This window comes from Anomalospiza imberbis, chromosome 8 (genome assembly GCF_031753505.1).
Source record: "Anomalospiza imberbis isolate Cuckoo-Finch-1a 21T00152 chromosome 8, ASM3175350v1, whole genome shotgun sequence".
Taxonomy (NCBI): Eukaryota; Metazoa; Chordata; class Aves; order Passeriformes; family Viduidae; genus Anomalospiza; species Anomalospiza imberbis.
This window is the reverse complement of record NC_089688.1, coordinates 11,952,401-11,970,133: the sequence shown is the minus strand read 5'-3', so window position 1 is coordinate 11,970,133 and position 17,733 is coordinate 11,952,401. Positions and strand designations below refer to the sequence as shown.

General features: G+C 41.2%; 1 protein-coding gene and 1 long non-coding RNA gene across 6 annotated transcripts in view; both read left to right on the top strand.

The window, feature by feature from the left end:
- Positions 1 to 17,733, top strand: part of ZMIZ1 (zinc finger MIZ-type containing 1) — a 717,720-nt gene that overhangs the window by 320,090 nt on the left and 379,897 nt on the right. The window lies entirely within an intron of this gene.
- On the top strand, positions 2,695 to 13,508 carry LOC137477942 (uncharacterized). 5 transcript variants are annotated; one of them, XR_011001295.1, is made up of 3 exons: positions 2,695 to 4,019; positions 11,981 to 12,110; positions 12,681 to 13,508. It is a non-coding gene; the product is annotated as an uncharacterized lncRNA (long non-coding RNA). The 5 variants fall into 5 exon arrangements; XR_011001292.1 differs by lacking the exon at positions 11,981 to 12,110 and adding an exon at positions 7,649 to 8,378; XR_011001294.1 differs by lacking the exon at positions 11,981 to 12,110.

The following is a 17,733-nucleotide window of genomic DNA, read 5'->3' as shown; positions in this document are numbered from 1 at the left end:
ATGTTGCTACTGATTGTGCTCACCCAACCATGCTGTATCAGCATGTCCAAGACTAGTTCCAGCTAATAAGGCTCTATCTGAAGGGAAAAATGAGACCAGAGTGAGATTTATGACAATTCCAAGCACAGAATAAGCAATATGAACAGATGAGCCTCAAAGAATGGTAAGGTGCTCTTTACATACAAATATTTCAGAGGGAAAAATAAGAAAATAATAGGATGAACTATAGCAAACACGTCTTCTAAATAGAGGTTTCCTGCATTTCCCATGACAGTCAGTTGAATGAGGAAAGGAAAAAAAAAAAAAAAAAGGAAGAGCAGAAACTGCTTGCAACACAGAAAAAACCTTGAGTGCCAAGAAAACACTCCAGATTTTTTTAGAGATGCATGGCTCTTACCTCAGTCCTGATTCATCACAGCTTAGTCCCAGAATTATTCAGAATTCAAGGGCCCTGCTCCTGCGGGGTTAATGGGCTACGTTCAGCATTGAAACCCATGACACAAATAGCTGCTTAATTATTCAATCCAGACAGGATTTAGTGGTAATGGAAATAAAAATAACAATGGCAAAAATTACACTGTTTTACATTTTATAGGTGAAATAATTTTTTCTTTTAACTGTATCATTCAGGACTGTGCACAGGCAGGAGGAGGCCCATATAAAGGAGGGGTTGTGCTGCTTGTGACACAAAAGATTAGCATGCCCATGACTGAAGAGGAGGAAAAGGAAAACACTGCCATAAAAGTGACAGTAGAGGTGAAGAATTGTGGTGAATGTGTAATGCACCATTGAAAAGATGCAGAAGAAAACATAGCAAACTAAAAGTCTTATCCTATCTACCCTGCTCTTCCAAAACACAACCTCATTTGAAGGGAAGAAGCTGCTGTTCTCGTTGCCTCACACCATTTGTTCATAAATACAGGCAAGAAATGCTAAAATGATACAATTATCATAATTATTATCTTTGTTCAGGAAATGCAGTGGTGGTTTTCCACCTGGAATTTCATTCAGCAGCCCTTGTGGCTGTACCAGTCAGGAGCTAAAGGCACCAAGCACAACTGCTCTGGGAGCAAACAAAGGAAATCTGCACCTGAAATGCACCAGCCACTCGGGGTGTCAAAGCAAGTCACAGACACAGGAGCACCTAGAGGTATGGGTCAGTCCTGTTACAAGGAAGTTGTGTACAGTAACCAAAGACGTAGTGCCAAAACAAATCTGGCAGACATATGGCACTCCAAGAGCGGGCAAAACCCATGAGAATCAATGGGTCTAAACTGGGGGCTCTGCAAAAAGTCACACTTAGCATTTATTTAATTGAGCCCTGTTTTGAAAACATGCTGTGCAGCAGGGTGCAAATAGGAATCCAAAAGAAATAAACAGGATAGTGATCCTGTTAAATCCAAATCCTAAATTAAATCCAAATCATCACTAAATGCAATGCTGCTGTGTAAAGGGGATATCAAATTAGGGGGCTAATTCCCAACCCCCACCAGATTCCTGTCTTTCTGCAGCTTCCCAGGGGATGAGCTACAGGTAGGGCTTTCCTGTTAAGCCCTGCTTAAACAGGTGTCTGAGTTTGGATAGGGCTCAGGGTAAAGCAGGCTAAATTTCTTGTTCAGTTGATGACACTGGCAGTCCTGGTCACTTGCTCTCTTATCTTCTCACTCTGATTTGCTTTGGTAATTGGTCTGATGCAAGTGGGGTGGGAGTGTGTGTGTTAAGCCAAAACATTTTATAGCTTAAAAAAAAAAAAAAAGAATCTTTCACATGTAAAGTACCCAAGTCAGAGTAATTTAAAAGGCTGTGTTTGGGATCAAGTTCTGAGTCACATCCAAATTTCTATCTTTCTCCTGTTCCCCTCCCCATGATTGTTTTTCATCATGTCATTGAAAAAGAGGGGAGCAAAAGGAAAAAAAAGTAATGGCAAAGATGCTAGAATATCCATATACTTCTTTTTGTCTCTCTCTTTAAACATTTGAAAAAGTTGAACTTTTTAAAACAGATTTTAAAAATTGGGCTGTATACCTTGCATTTTTCACTACTGTATTTCATACTGTGCAGCAGTCAGATGAAAGTTGTGTTTGGATAAATTGGGAATAAAAGGACTGTGGTGTGTTCTTAATATAATTAACATAAGGGCTGCATTGTCAAACATATTGGAGGCAAGCTAGAGTTGATCATTTTGTGTTTGGCACAAAGATAAAGGACTTCTGCCTGCATGCTGGTAGAAGTAAGGGATTGTTCTACAAATGACAGTGGAGGAAAGGGAGTTCTGTTGTTTTGTCACAGAAGGAAAAGGATTACTGTGCAAATGATTCTCAAGGAAAAGGATTAGACCATGTGCGACATGGAAAATAGAGGTCATTGTACATGGAAGTGGCAGGGCAATGTGTGTGGTATTTCTCAAGAAATAAGAATATTGTGCCCAGAGTACACCACAGCTGAGACTGGGGGTGCCCCATACCGGCACTGCTGGTCTGTTGGGTGTCCAGGACTTTCCTTCTGACTTAGGAATCCCAGCTTCCTAGCTCTAAGATAGATGGTTGTTTTCTACATATCACTAGAGGAGCAGTGTGAGCCTAGGCAGGTTGCTGGTTTTGTTGTTTCTTTAGGAAAAAAGAATTAAATATCAAGCTCCATGAGAAAAATATGAGCAAAACAAAAGGTTTTCATTTTCGCTATGGCACTGAGAAGTGTTTCAGTCATTGTCTCCATGAAAGAAGATATCTACATTTCCACAATGCTGCAGCCATCAAACCCCAACTTTTGGCTGTGCTTTTCTAAGACATGATAGGTAACGGAACATGTTTGGGGTGAGGGCTGTGGTGCATTGCACTGGTTTTGTATTATGAGAAACGAGAAGTAACAAGGAGAAGATAGGAATTATTTCTACCTTTATTATGCCAGTTTCTGGTTCAGGACCTTCCAGTTATTTGGGGATTTGTTTGTTTTCCCACAATGATCCTGACATCCAGTTACTCATAACATGTCACTCTCAAGAGCCCTGCAACACTTTGTACCAGGAACTGCATTTCGGAAAAGGTGAAGCTGGGGTCAAGCGCATTCCTGCTAATTGTACCGACTGCAGGAAAGTTATTCTATGATTGAATTTGCCCTCTGAAGTTAAAGGGGGAAGTTGCTAATTGCTTTTAAGGAGGACCCAGAAAAATTACTGCGGGCTGGCCAAGAACTCCCTTGACCAGGCGGCGCAGGCTCCCCAGGCACACACGAGATAAGCACAACTAATCTTTTGGGGGAGTGTGGTATGTGAGGAGGATGTGCAGCTCAAACTGTGAGAGGGCTTAGAGGGCGATGCACAAAAAAACAGTGATAGAAAATTGGTTTCTGTACATCTGTGCATTTTGTACTGCTGGTAGTCATTGCGTAGAAGAAATCTACTACAGCAACCTGATCTCTTCAAAGCTGCCACCAGTGCAGTGGCATGGCCATTGGCTCTTCTCTGCAGTGTTTCTACAATGTTCTGAATGTCCTCAGGCTCCACAAAGCCTACATCTACTCCTACCATTATCTGACCAGGCAGCATATATGTTTCTTCTTGATCTAGCTTTTTCTTGTAGTTGTCCTGCTTATCAAATCTGCAGTCTCTCTTTGAGTTGAAAAATTCAGGGCAAAGAGAGACAAATAAGGTCTAGTTTGTACGGAATATCACAGAGCAGTCCTGGCTTATTGATGTGCAATATCACAAGGACAACCAGACTCAGCTTCTCTGCTAAAATTTATGATTGGGTATATCAAATAAGTCTCTACTCATCATCCTGTTTTAATTATTTCCTTTTTTCCGCTTTCCCCAGAAACTCTAACTCCCCAAACCTTTCCTACTCAGAAGCCCAAGTTCTGAAAACTTCTGCAATGTTATCTTGCTTTGTGAATGCTTCTGTTGACTGGGTCATCCTGCCCATTATTGCTGAGAAGTGTAGCCCTGAAAGGAGGGGTGACTGCCTGGGGCTTGGCAAGGTCTGCAGCTTCCTACATGAGGAAGTGTATGGGGAAGATCTAAGGTGATGTATTGGCTGAACTTCCTCAAACCTGGGCTGAAATTCATGAATGAGGGAACTAGATAGAAATTTTGCAACATCCTGAGATTGCTTAAGTCACAGAGCTCTTAGTGGCTACCTTAGGCAAAGGAGAAAGCTGTAGCCAATGTTGTTTTAAAAATTACTCTATCCCTGCAGAAAGAACATTGGGGTTGTAAATAAGATTTCAGCTGACAAAAGTTTGTCTCTGAGTTCTTTGGGGGGAGGTAGCAAAGCTGTCAGACTGACTTTTTGCATTGAGCTCCAGCTGTCATTTCCCTTTGCTTGCTGGCTGTTACCGCTGGGTGCAGGCTCCCATTTGAAGTTCTTGGCTTTGAGAGCGAGCACCTCCTAGAGCTCAGTTAGACTGCTGCAAGCGCACACCTTCCAATATGCCTTTGGTCTTTGAGAACATGAAGGAGGGGAGGAAATTGCCCTGACAGTTGAAATTTAGCAGGTCTGGTTCACTGCTCAGTGAAGTTGATGGGAGACTTTCCTTTGACCTCAAAAAGAAAGGAGCAGCAGATTAATTCTGTTTTATGCAAAGAAAAAGGTAGTGAGTAACACCAGCTAAGAATGAAAAGGTGAGTGATACGTGTCCAGTTTGAAACATGTAACAGGTAAAGATTACCCGAAAGTGACTTAAATAAGGCTGGGCTCTAAAACTATTTCATATAAGGGGCCTGCAAAATATGCATAAAGCCATTTGCAGCCATTCCCCTGTGCCAGTGTGTGGTCTGGGCTCAAACTTCAGTATGTATCTCCCAGGAGGCAGGTGCTGGCTGTGGAGAAAGTTTTGTGGTGGAATCAGGAGAAAGTCAGAGTTTTCACCTCAAGTTTCTCCAGTTTGGTATCAGTCAATGTTGACTTGAACCTGGTACCCATAAGGAAGATGAACATAAACCTCTCAAATGAAAAATGTGATCACCAGCAGCATGGAAACAGCATCAATGCTGCCGTGCAAGCAGAGTAACAAACTGTCTGGTGCTACTGGGGAAGAGTGGTTGGTGCTGGCCCCAAGGGAGCTGTGGTTTGAGGAGGGAAATCACTTAGCTTATGAGGAGGCCCACCATTTACCAACACTCCTTCCCCGAGTAGAAACAGTAAAACAAGCAGCAGTATGGCTGCTTTTCTGTCATGTAAATGCCTAACAAAGATGTCTGCTTGCAAGGAAATGGAGCATGGCCCAAATAAAGGTGATCTGGTGGCACTGAGTTCTTCCGTGATTTTGCTCTTTCCTTAGGCTGGTATTTTGCAACCCAAGATTTCAGTTCAGGCTTACTCTTCAGAAAGACATTTGAAAGTAAGGCAGAGGGAAATCCTTTTCTTGTTAACCCACCTGTATTGCAAAGCTTTCTATTTTCTCTGTTAAAGATGATGAAATTGCTAACACAAACAGCTCCCTGCCCTTCATTTAGAAATTAGTGACTTCATCAGCACAAGAAGAACAAACAAGAGTGCTGAACTTAGAGCTTGGCAAGTTCAAAGTCTCCCAGTCTGAGATGAGCAAGCAAGGGAACACTCACAGCAGTGACAGCATTTTTGTCTCTTTAACAAATGAAGAGACTGACAAGCTAGTGATACAGGCTTGGGAACCAATCAGCCAGGCCCATCCCTGGTGTAAACCTGGTATTCCTCCAATTCAAACAATGGAAAAGGGGCAAACAAGAAACATCCTTGGTAGCAAATGTGATTAGATGAAGCAAACAGTGAAGACTCTCCTGTAACTGCAGTCTATCATGCAATTAGTTTCCTAACAGCTTCGCCATTCAGACAGCCTCTTCCCTGGCACAGTGCCACAGCAGCCAAATAAATCAGCTTTACATACACGACTGTCAGACAGAACTGCAGCTCCAGCCCTCTACAGCAAAGCTGGAAGGCTCAACTGAAAGGAAGAGAGGCTTGAATACATAGGGGAAAACAGTTCAATGAGGAAAGGAGGATGTAGCCAAACAGCACCGGACAAATACCTGGAGGCATCCAAGAGCCCCTACAGAACAGCAGGGCTTGCAAAAGCAGTCTGTAAGCAAAGGCCCTCGTATCTCTGGCCCTGTTGTTGAGATTAAATGTGATCATTGGGAATAATGGTGAAGTGGAATGCATATTTAATTAGAGAAATCAATGAACCCAAATGACTGGGAGGGGGCAAATCATTAAGATCCAGCTCCTGCTGCCCCTACTCAGCAATATTTTAGACTGCCAGCACTGCAAGAGGGTCTGATGCGTAGCACATCACCAGCAAAGCAGAGTGGACTTCTGTGGCTGCTGTTTTGTGCATGGAAGTACTGAGAAAGGACTAGGGAGCAGCATGCTCTGTTCATGTGAAAGCTGCCATCTTCAGAAATGAAAGCAATCGGTAAGAAAGAAAACAATCACTCAGCACTGGGGCAAACCTGGAACTCTTGGGCTCAAGGGTTAGTCACAAATGGGCACAGTCACACCACACAGGCACATTGGGAAGGATTTTTTTTTTCACAGCAGTATTCCTTTTAAAAGCTGGCTGAAAATTATTTGACAGAATCCTTTTTGCCTGTAAACATTATTTCATCAAAAAGATTTACCAGTGTATATGTCAATTACAAAGGAAAAAAATCATAGCAGAGTTTTTTCTGAAATGTTTTAGGGTTTATTTCAGTATTGTCATTTTTGTGTTTATTTTCTCTCATAGTGTTTTTAAAAGGGTAGGGCAGGAGAATGAAAGTAAAACTCAGCACCTAACTTCTGACTGAGTGCCGACATTTCATTATACTGTCCGTTTTTACTTCATTTTCTTTTGGTTTTGTTATATACTGAAATTTTTAAAAAATCATTTCTGGGCAACTGTGTTACTTAGTGTCCATGTAACTCTAGGAAAATGTTTCCTGACTTCATACAAGCAGAATTAAAAGGGAGCCCAGATTATTTTAGGGACTTAGAGACAAGGAAGCAGAATTGGCATTGAAAAGCTGTGAAGTTTTGCAGTAAGTAACCTTATAAATCTATTTGGTTTGTGGCTGGGAGGGGGAAAGAAATGAAAATTAACCAATAAAATGCTTCACAAAAATATTAGGCTGATCTGAATCAAGAAAATAAATTATTTAAATTCCTTGGAAAGCTTGGCTATGTAACATGCCTTATAACTCCCTTAGAAAACTGTGGAAAGGAAGGGATTTTCTTGCAACAACATTTTGGGATTAACTAAGCTATTTTGCCCAAGGCATGATTTAAGGTACTTTCTTATTAGGCACAATTCATGTCAGTTTTTGCATAAGAAACTCCAATCTGCAAATATTTCTAGTGTAATACCACTGAAGTCAGTGAGTTTACACTAGGGATTAATTTGCTCTCATCCTGTTTCCTTCACTTTATATATTTGCCTTGGAGAACAGAATTACCCCAACTTAGTTATTTATCAGATGCAGAAAATTGGCACCCTTTTGAAAAAGCATTAAAAGCATCTTACAAGAGATCCTGCTCAAGATGATACCTGTCATGCTAAAGCAGTGCAGCACTCACGATCATTTTAATTGATACTTGTAGATGAAATGATCTTGACTACTGCAAACTACCTGAATTAAAAATAAAAAGTAGCATTTGCATATTAATAACTAACTTCTCCACTTGAATCCATGCAGGGAACTACCACTGACCCCTAATCCTGTTCCTAAAGTACTTCCAGTAATACAAAGACTTTGTACCCAGTGTTTGGCTTCTGTGCGAATGGTCTGAGGTTTTCTGAAGACAAGACACACCCTATCCCATGGTAATTTTTGTTTCTTTATCTAAAGCAAAGGATTAATTTTTAAGCAAGTGAAAAAGGAAATATATTGGTCTGCAAATAAATCTAAAGACTTATAAAGATGTTTCAGTATTGCTAAGATGCTGTTAAACTACTCATTTGTCAGATCTAAAAATATTTTAGGGTATGTTTAATTTAGTGGAAGATGTGCCTAACCTTTAAAATTGAGCCAGTGTTCTGTGTAACACTGATCATTTTCAAATTATAGCTGATAAAAATATAATTGAAAATTATTTTAAGTACTTGGTTGTATGTTTTTACTTTTCATTATAAATTTACACGTTCTGACATGTTCTAACCACTGGTACTGAAATCAAATCCACTGGGAATTGGATCTCTTCACAGCGGTCCTGACACAGAATCCATTAAGCCTCTTGGTTTGAATTGCACTGGGTTTTTTGTTACATTTTTTGTCTGTATGTATAAACCTAGAAGGTAAAGATATTAATCACAAGAACCAGACTGAGATTCCAAACTTTTTTTGCAACAGGATAAGTCAAAGTAACTTGAATGAGGCCGAGGAAGTTACTCTGGATTTACACTCCACAGTGTAGCCAATAAAAAATGTCAGTAAGTGAAGTGAATATTAAATTTTGATCAGAATACCATTTTCTATGGGAAAATGGAATTTTATATAGTTGCAAAGCATTCCATCTACCTGAAAGCTGTTTTCTATAGGAAAAATGTCCTGATAGAAATTTTCTGACCTTTTTTATGCCAAACTCACAGTTCATACAAATAAGATGCTCCTCAGCAGATGTTTCTGAAAGCCCAAGCCAGTGAGCACACATGTACACATCCCTACCTAGTTACACTGGAGGCTCTTGGAGTAGAAAACAGGAAGGATGGGACAGTATCTGAGGGGCTATGAGAGCAGCTGGGGTTTAATATCAGAAAGCACCTAGATTTTTGTTTCCAGAAATAATAAATCTACACCAAATTTTATTTCAGGCTGAATAAAACAGTACTATTTTTATTCTTAAGGAAACCTTCCTGGACATCCCTTACCTTCACTGTTGTGGAGTCTGGTTTCTTTTTAAACAGAAAATGAAAATTTTGAACTGCATGCTGTAACTATGCTCACAGTTTGAACTGAATTTTATATGTCTGAAACCACACTTCACAGAGAATAAGCTGATTGCATGAGAAAAATCTGAATCTAGGGAAGACTCAGAAGCCTTGGCTGAGGACCAGGTTCACTGGGACTGAGGATAAGTCACCTAGGGCAGACCTTCACAGGTATGTATCTGCCTTCCAGAAAAGCAGTATTTTGAAGATCTCAGCCACGGTGTCTCTGTATGAATTCTATAATGACATCTTTGGATAAATAGACGAAGGACCAGCTGAATTAAGGTATCAGTATAAATCTAAAGAGCAAAGGCCCGCCTGACACGGTGTTTGCTTTACTGGAAGCAGTGCAGGCGACACCTGAGAGTCTCCATGTAGAAACCCCCACCCTTTCTTTCCCCAACACATAGGATTCCGTACAGAATACTAAACCCTCTTATTTTCCCATGCCATGTGCCCCTCCTATTTTCCGGATGCAAGGGCCAGCACCGCCCAGCCCCGGAGCCTCCTCTCCTCCGCAGCCTTGCTTTGTGCGCGGCCGGGGACCGGGGCCGCGCAGCGCTCCCGGGAGGAGCTGCTGTCTGTCGAGATGGATGGGCTCGGAACCCGCTCTGCCTCCAAACGCTCCCAGCTCTCTGGAAATGGCCAGAGCTGCTGAATTTCAGCCATTGATCCGCTGCCCTCCCCCTGTCCCTTTCTCCCTCTCCCATTCTGGCGTTGCCTGAGGGCTCTGTTGGCTGGCTGGAGGCGCTGCCTGGCTGGGGCACGCTCATGGCAGCTCCGGTTGCTGGGGAAGAGGTGACGCAGTGAGGGGTGCCGGCTGCTTTGGGTTTCCAGTGCCAGCTTTCTGTGAATGAAACTGGTTAAAAAAGAAAAAAAAAAGAAAAAAAAGAAAAGAAAAGAAAAAAAAAAAAAGAAAAAAAAGTAAAATCAAGCAGCTGTAGCTGCTGTCAGAGCCATTCCATAGTAGCTAAGTGCATCTGCTTTTTCTCACCTCCAAAACGAATCAATATGGCTTTAAATGATTTCCCTGATGCCTGGATTCCTTGCCTTGTGCTGCTTTTAGCCCAGACATGCAATTGCTTGGTCATTCCTGCCTTGTCTTTTCAGTCTCTCTCTCCCGGTTTCTTCTTGCTGCTTTCTCTTAAAAATACATATAAAATACTCAGCAGAGCAGCTTGGTTTGCTCATGTGTCATTTTCTCACACACAGTTTGCCATCCTTTGCTGCCACACACACACACTCACCACAGTGCCTTAATACCTGTCTGCCTGGCTCTCTCCATCGCTCTCCCCCTCCGCACACACACACACACTGCCTGGCTGATTGCTGCCTAAGCAACATCTGCTTATCGGGAGTTTTTCTCCTGATGCAGTGGTTACTGGGGAAGTGCTCAGGTTTTCTTGCAATTCTGTCTGTCAAAGATATTCATGCTTTAATTTTTTTTTTTTTTTAATTAAATCTCTTGAGTTCTCTCATACAGCTTCACACACCCCCTCACTTTGGGCAGGCAAATTTGATTGCAAATCTATCATTACTGCTAAAACTAAAAGACCTCCACACAGATTAAACCCATGCTTTGGGGCTGCCCCATTTTCCTAGATCCTGCCTAATCTTGGATTGTTCAGAACATGAGGTATCACTGGCGATACAAAAAGCCTTCAGAAATGCTTATGCCTCATCTGGGTATATTGACATACAAGAGATCTGCTCAGAGAAACCTGCAGTCCATCAGTGCAGCTGGCTGAGGCAGGAGCCCCCCACTCCCCTTATCACTCCAGTGGTGCATATAAACACATTAGCTGCTTATTTCAGACAGAACCCTCAGCTTACAAATCCCAACTGCTTTTGCCAGCATTGTCCCTTTTTTGTATTTATTTATCTTTACTGTGTATTGCTATCTCAGGAATTTTGCATTTTGAGGTGCTTTTCTATGCCCAATCACCCACTTGAAGCACGTAGGAGATCATTACTGGCTTCTGATTAGCACTGTGCATTTGAGTGGCATGCTGGAGGCAAAATTTTGAAGTGTATCAAAATGCAAATATGTCCCCATTGACCTCTGGAAAAACGTGTTATGTTACAAAGTACTTTCAAAGAAAGCCAGAAAGGAAGAGGAGAAAGAGTATGAATTTGCAAGTATTTGTGATACTAAAAAAAAGTTAATCAGGTATTGTTACTTAGAAGCTTGAATTCTGTATAGCACAAACAGCTTTCTTTTCTTTAAAAAGAGAGAGGGGAGGGACCAGATGATGATACTTCTGCCCACTTTGTGTCTCACTCCACTTCCTTTGCTAAAGAACCACCAAAGTGAATGGGGTTGATTGTGGTGCATATTTTTTCAATCTGCCATGACTCAAATATGTAGTCTAATACATGGCAATGGCCCAAAAGAAGAGACACAGAAATTATTCATGATCCTTCTTTCAGTGTGAAAGACTCCTTCTATAACCTCAGATTAATAACTCTGCATTTAAGAAGTAAATTATTTTCACCAAGAAAAGTCAGAAGCAACTAAATTTGCCTGGAGAAAGTAAGGGTGGTATTAAGGCAAGTGACATCCCTGCAGTGAGGTATGCCAGAGAGTTGTACTGGGGGAAAAGATGCAATATTACCCAAGTTATTTGAGCTGGTTTCTCTTTTACCCTCACTAGTAATAGTGAATATACCCTTTCACTGTGGAACACTGCAGAAAGACACTGGGTTACACTAGGGAAAAAATAGTCCTGTACCCCAAAAGGAAAGCTCATGGCCTGCCCTGATCCTTAGTCTTCACAATGCTTTACTGCAAATACTTGTTTGCCTGAAGGCATCACTTCTCTCTTAATCCTTGACACAGAACCAAAAATGTGTCATCCCAAAGCAAGTAAAATGTTTTCAGGTAACCTACCCCATCCAAGCAGGAGTTTGTACGAGAATTCAGTATTTGCTCAGTGTTGAAATTAGTACTGCTGGTGTAATGAGGGCAGGGGTTAGAGCACCCTCTGGGCCCCTCACTGCCTTCTGCACCGCTGCTCTTTGGTTTGGGGATGGAAGGAAAGCCATGTAGCAATGCTCAGCTGCTTCTGACTGCACTCAGTAGCACTTTTTTTTATTTAAGCCTTTTGAGTGTCTAATGTGACAAACACAACAGAGAAGCAAAAGGAAGGGAAACAGCCTTAGCTGTGATGACCACTCGCTTCCAAAGAGCACGTGGAAGAAGCAGCAGGAGCTCCCCAGAACTCCCAAAGGTTGTTTGCCATTGCTTAGCTGGTTTCTGTCTGGCTATTGCTTCATCGCACTTGATCATAAACTAAAGTCATCTAATGCTAATGACCACGGTGCCCACCCTAATCATGCATTTGAAATATTAATAAAAATAATTAGGTCATGTGACTGCTTTTTAACCAGTTGCTTTCAGGACTTTAGACCAGTATTATAAAATATGTGCATTTATAAATTATTAGTCTTGAGCACATAAGCACTGCATACTATGGGGAGCACTTTTGTAGCACTTTAAATTAATTTATTGTTATTCATTCCAGCTGTCTGTGATGTAAACCTTTGGCTATAAATTTGTACCATCATCCAACATACCATTAAACTAAAGTGGTGCCCATGCTGGAATATATAATAAAACATATGAATGAGATTTCTGTGGGGACACTTTTTAAAAACTCTCTTCTCAGTTAATGACACAAGAAAACTATGAGATAACATAGTCACCCTTTAACTATGCATTCATTAAAATATGTCTGGTGGGGGGAGACTTTTAGACTTGCACTTCTATTGAATACTGACTGAATGTTTTTCTTTACCAGATTGTTTCAATTCATATCCTATCTCGAGCAAAAGGCTTTGTCTGAAGCTGTCATGACGTCATTAGCTGAGACTGCCGGAGGACTTTTGTTGGACCTGAGCTTCTCTATAGTGGAAATAGCTCCTGACCACTGAATCACAGCAGTACAAGAGCAGAGCAGTTTTACTGTCTTATCTCCTCTGCAGGCAAACATTCTTTCTCCTACAGATCACCGTAAGGGTAACAAAACGTTATCAGCATGAATAACACCATAATGCCTTGATCCACTTAACGGTATAGATATATTTTGTACCAGCCCATTGGAACATAGAATTTCCTAAAATTTAAAGCAAGTTTTGACCATGCGGTGCTCTACCCAGCAGAGTTAGAACCACCTATGGCTTTGCTTTTGCCTTATAGGTCTCATCTTGCCCATGTGCTTGTTAATACTTTTTGCCACTTTTGTGACGGATGACTTCTATTGAGCCTGTTTGGAGGAAATCTTGCCTATCTCAGTCTTCCATTTATACCAGTAAAAGTTTTGCTGTTATTTTCACTGATTTAGGCTCCTGATATCAAATATATCTATATGAAAAACAGAGACAAAAATTTGAACTTCAGATTCTTGGCTGAAATAACAGAGCACAACTTCCTTAATTTGTACCATCTGCTCATATAGGCTGTGCTTATCCGGTCAAAAGCTTTCTGAGTCATTCATCCAGTAGCAGGACTTCTGGAAAATTGAGTGAGAGTGGAAAATGGTACTCATGAAGAATAAATTTTGTATTATAACTAATCTCATAAACTATTACTTTGATGGAATAAAGTTTTCTGTTCTTTCATTTCTAAATCTATCTGAAATATCAAGGTTTGGGAATCTGAGGCTTTGATTTGGAACCATCTGTAATTAACAAGCAGGATGTCTGAAGTACTTGAAAATATGTGTGCACCAATGACTGCCCTTTACATGCAAAAATCAATTTGACAATAAGAAGAGTAGATAGCAAGATACTACGTTGACAGAGAATTTTATTTTGATACAATATCTAGTACAATTGTCAAAAATTATTGAAACATGCTTCATAGAAGCTTCACAAAGGAGCCTCTAGTATAACCCAGAACTTTATTCTGCTCCAGGTATTTGGACCACACTGGTGCTGTCACAAGAAGATTGGTACCTCTTGGATGACATATACCAAAGGATGGACACACTCTTTGTCTCTGATTTGCATGCCACGGCAAAACCCTCATGTGATGATCTGCACAAGAGGAAAAGATAGCAGTGTGATGGAGTATCTAGAAGTAACCTGAGCTTTAGTTACATTTTTGGAAAAGTAGGTGAGAGATCAGATTTACCTATCCATGTAACGCACGTCTCTCTGAACAAAACATAAAGCACTATCAATTTGCACTTTTATATCACTTCCAGTGAAAATAAAACAGTTACAGAAATCTTCTGCCTGTTTATACAATGCCTTGCTGATTTTGCCTAGATGTAGGATCTTCACCACAGAACTAGGAACCAGGGAGTTAATAATAATGTAAGCTTCCCTGAAACTGGAGATTAGGACAAGAGATATACACCAGGTGCCTAAGAGGCCAAAGGATCCTGATTCCTAAGCTGGAGGTTGGGCTTTAGCTGCTCTCTCAGCTAAATCTGAAGACCTTAGTGGTTACAGTAGTCAGGGTGGTTACAGACTCTCCCTTCCTGCAGAGATCCTGTATTCATATTGAGTTTTCTTTAAATATTCCTATAAATATCCCATGCCCTGCTACTTCCAGCTTTAGGGTTAGTCTTCACCAGCAGTTTTTACCCTCTGTCTGAGGATACACACAGACCAGCTCCTGGGTTTTGGTGATGTGTTGATGTGGAGCCATTTTGCTGAGATAAAATGTTATTTACTTCATCTTTTTTTTTTTAACTTAGTACAAAAGAAGAAAACTTGGTTGTGCGAGAAAAGCTATAGAGAGATTTCTTTTTATATTAATGGATTTATCACTGTCACTGGATGTGTTTTAACTTATTTAAGAAGAGCTTCCTGTCTTGTAGCACATAGCTTATAATTAGTCTGTAATGTAGATGGTCTCAAAAGAAGGGATTGAGTTGGTTTAAGTTACAGTAGCTAACACAATAGTATTCATCTCCCAGCTGCTAATTAATCTGTTCAGCTATCTGTACCTTCCTTTCCTTACTCATTACTTATAGAGAAGGTCCTTTTTTTTTTTTTCCTTCTTAGTTGAACTGTAATCTTTCAGGAATTAGCTGTATTGACTTCATTCTACTGAAGTTCAAGTCCTCTAAAGGTGCCTCATGGAGGAGGAGGAGAGATGTTTATCTTCCATTTCCTCATTTCAGCTGATGCTGGAATAGCTGCTGTATGTGGTGTTTCATTTTCCCTTGTTTGGTGGGACCAAGCCCCTTAGTCCATTACAGTGCCCAGCAGCTCCAGCCAGGCCCGAGGGTGTCTGTTTGCTGAACTGCCCAGAAGCCCCCTACACCTACACAGGGTATCCTGGATGTGACAGAAGATAATGCATGGATGCAGAGAACTGAAAGCATCAGAAAAGTTCACGGCTGCACTTCTGCAGTTTGGTGAGCTGCCTCAAAATAGCTGCTACATGAGGAGTACACTCCACCTTCCATCCACAGCTGCCCCCAGACTGTGCACAGGAGCACAGGAGGAGGGCTGGGAGCCTGTTCCTGCCCCAGCTGAGCTCAGGGACACAGGACCTTGTGCGGCTGCGAGGGCTCCTGCTTAGATCCGAGTCCTCGCAGCGATTGCCATCCCTGCCGCATCACCCCCCCATGGGCATATGCTCGCCTTTGTGCTATGTCAAAATATGCTTTAAAGCCCATTTCAGCAGCAAGCTCACTTAGTTTCCTTGCCAGGAGATGTTAATTACTGTGGTGCAGTCTTCTGTTTTCTGTGGCACAATAACAATTAATTTACACCATTGGAGAAACACACTTTTTTATTAAAAATCAATAAAACCAAATCAATATGGCGTAAAGTATACAATATCAAAATTAAAAGCTCTTGTTTTTATACTTGAGCATCCCTAATAAAATTCCAGTGTTGATTCAAGCATCTTGTCTATTCTAATCTAATGAGAAGCTGTCAAGTTTCTTTTTAGCATTTTGGAAATGACTAAAAATGGCTGTCCCAGTGCTTGGCAAAAGAATGCAATAATTAACCCCGAGTTGTAAGTCAATATGATGATGCAAATGCTGCTGCATTCATCTCTCTGCATTGCATCACCTATGCACCTGGCAGCCCATGGAATCCATTTTGAATCGGGATGGAGGTTAGCTTTTATTTATAGCTGTAATTAGAAAAACACTAGCACTAATGGAGACTGCTCTGTTGCTTGAACATGTCACACAGAGTAAATTCCACAGCAATTTTTGCATTTTAGCAGGTCAAAGAGTAAACCAAATTAATTGCTTCATCCTGGGACAACCTGTTTATTCTTCAGCATCTGATGATTTACTGGAATATTGATTTCAAAGCTTTTCAGGGAAAATTCCCTCAGATGTTTTTCTACTACTGCTCCAACTACACAAGGTGCTGCAGAGCCTGGGAAGGCAGCTCATGCCACTCATCTCATGGTTCCTGGGCTCCCCTGCAGCAAGAGCCAGGCAACACCAACGTTTCCAGGTGGCAAGAGTCCCACCACAGAGGGAAGCTCTGGGATCTGCTCAGCAGTGCCCCAGCCCAGAGCAGCACCAGGTAAGTGCTCCCCCAGCCCACAGTGGGACATGCCAGGCACAGCACTGAGGAACACTTTGCCCTTTGCAGCACAAGCTCCTGCTGTGGTTTGCACATTTCTGAGTGCATCCACAACAGTCACAGCTGATTTTTAGGAGCTAGCCAGAACAAGGTAACTTTAATCCTTGTTGGATGGGCAGATCACCATTTCCTTTCCACAGACAGAACCACAGTGGGTTGAGTTTGATGTGGTTTTTTTAACAGCAAATTGATAGATGGTTCTTTTAAATGTGTGAAATGATCCAGGCAAGACAGCAGGGTTTTCAAAGCCATTAGACAACTTGGATAGCCATGGAAGTGGGCTGGGAGGACAAGTGTCACTGAGATAAAAATGCATTAACTAGACTAATTTAAAAGGGATGGAGAACTCACACGAAACCACCAGAAACCCCTACTTTCTCACAGTGGTACTGGGAATCTAGACATGATAACTAACACCAAAAATAAAGAGACTTAAAATCAAAGTTTTGCAGATTGGGATATTTGGCTTGAATTGCCTTTAGAAATTCCAAAGTGTGGCAATATGCTACTGAGATACTGAAAAATATTGTAATCTGTTGACTGTACATGGCACATGTGCACGCACCAGTGTTTCCTGCTGCAGCAGGATCTGTGATGTAGACACCATTTTGTTATCATGATGAATGAGTTTAAGGTTTCTCACTACTACAAGAATATACATTAGTCCATCCTGGGTTTTGTGTGTGGTGTTAAATGTTTTTTTAAGTTCTGTTCTCTGTGTGGTAAAACATGCTCCTGAATGACTTTCTGATGGTTGTTCCAAGCTAAGACAAGCTCTGCGAAGGTAGGATGATTATTTGCATTATATAAGTCTTTCAGACTCTTGAAATATGGTTCTTAAACATATTATTAACTTCAGACACATTAGTAAGTCCCACCAAAGTAAAAAGGATGTGCTTGAGGGCATTGATGACTATCAGCTAAGAAAAAAGCTGAGAGATCTTGTTTCCTTCACAGGGATAATTGATTACTTGTGGAATAACTTCTCTCAGAAACTATCACTTGATCTGTATTTGAAATGTATAGGGAGTGTGCTGCATGTTAGTAATCTCTTCCTACTGCAGAATTGATGAGTTTCAATAACACTCTAGTATTTTCACATAGAAACAGATGTTCTGTTGGACATCCCACAACAGAAAATCAATAGTAGGTGAGCCATCAGTAGTCTTTCCCTCTGAGAGGGCTCCACGGTGACAGCTGTGCAGGAATGAACCCGCCATTGGGCTGGACTAGCACAGTGACATTAGGCTAGAATGTTTTTGAGGCAGGCTTATCATATTCCCA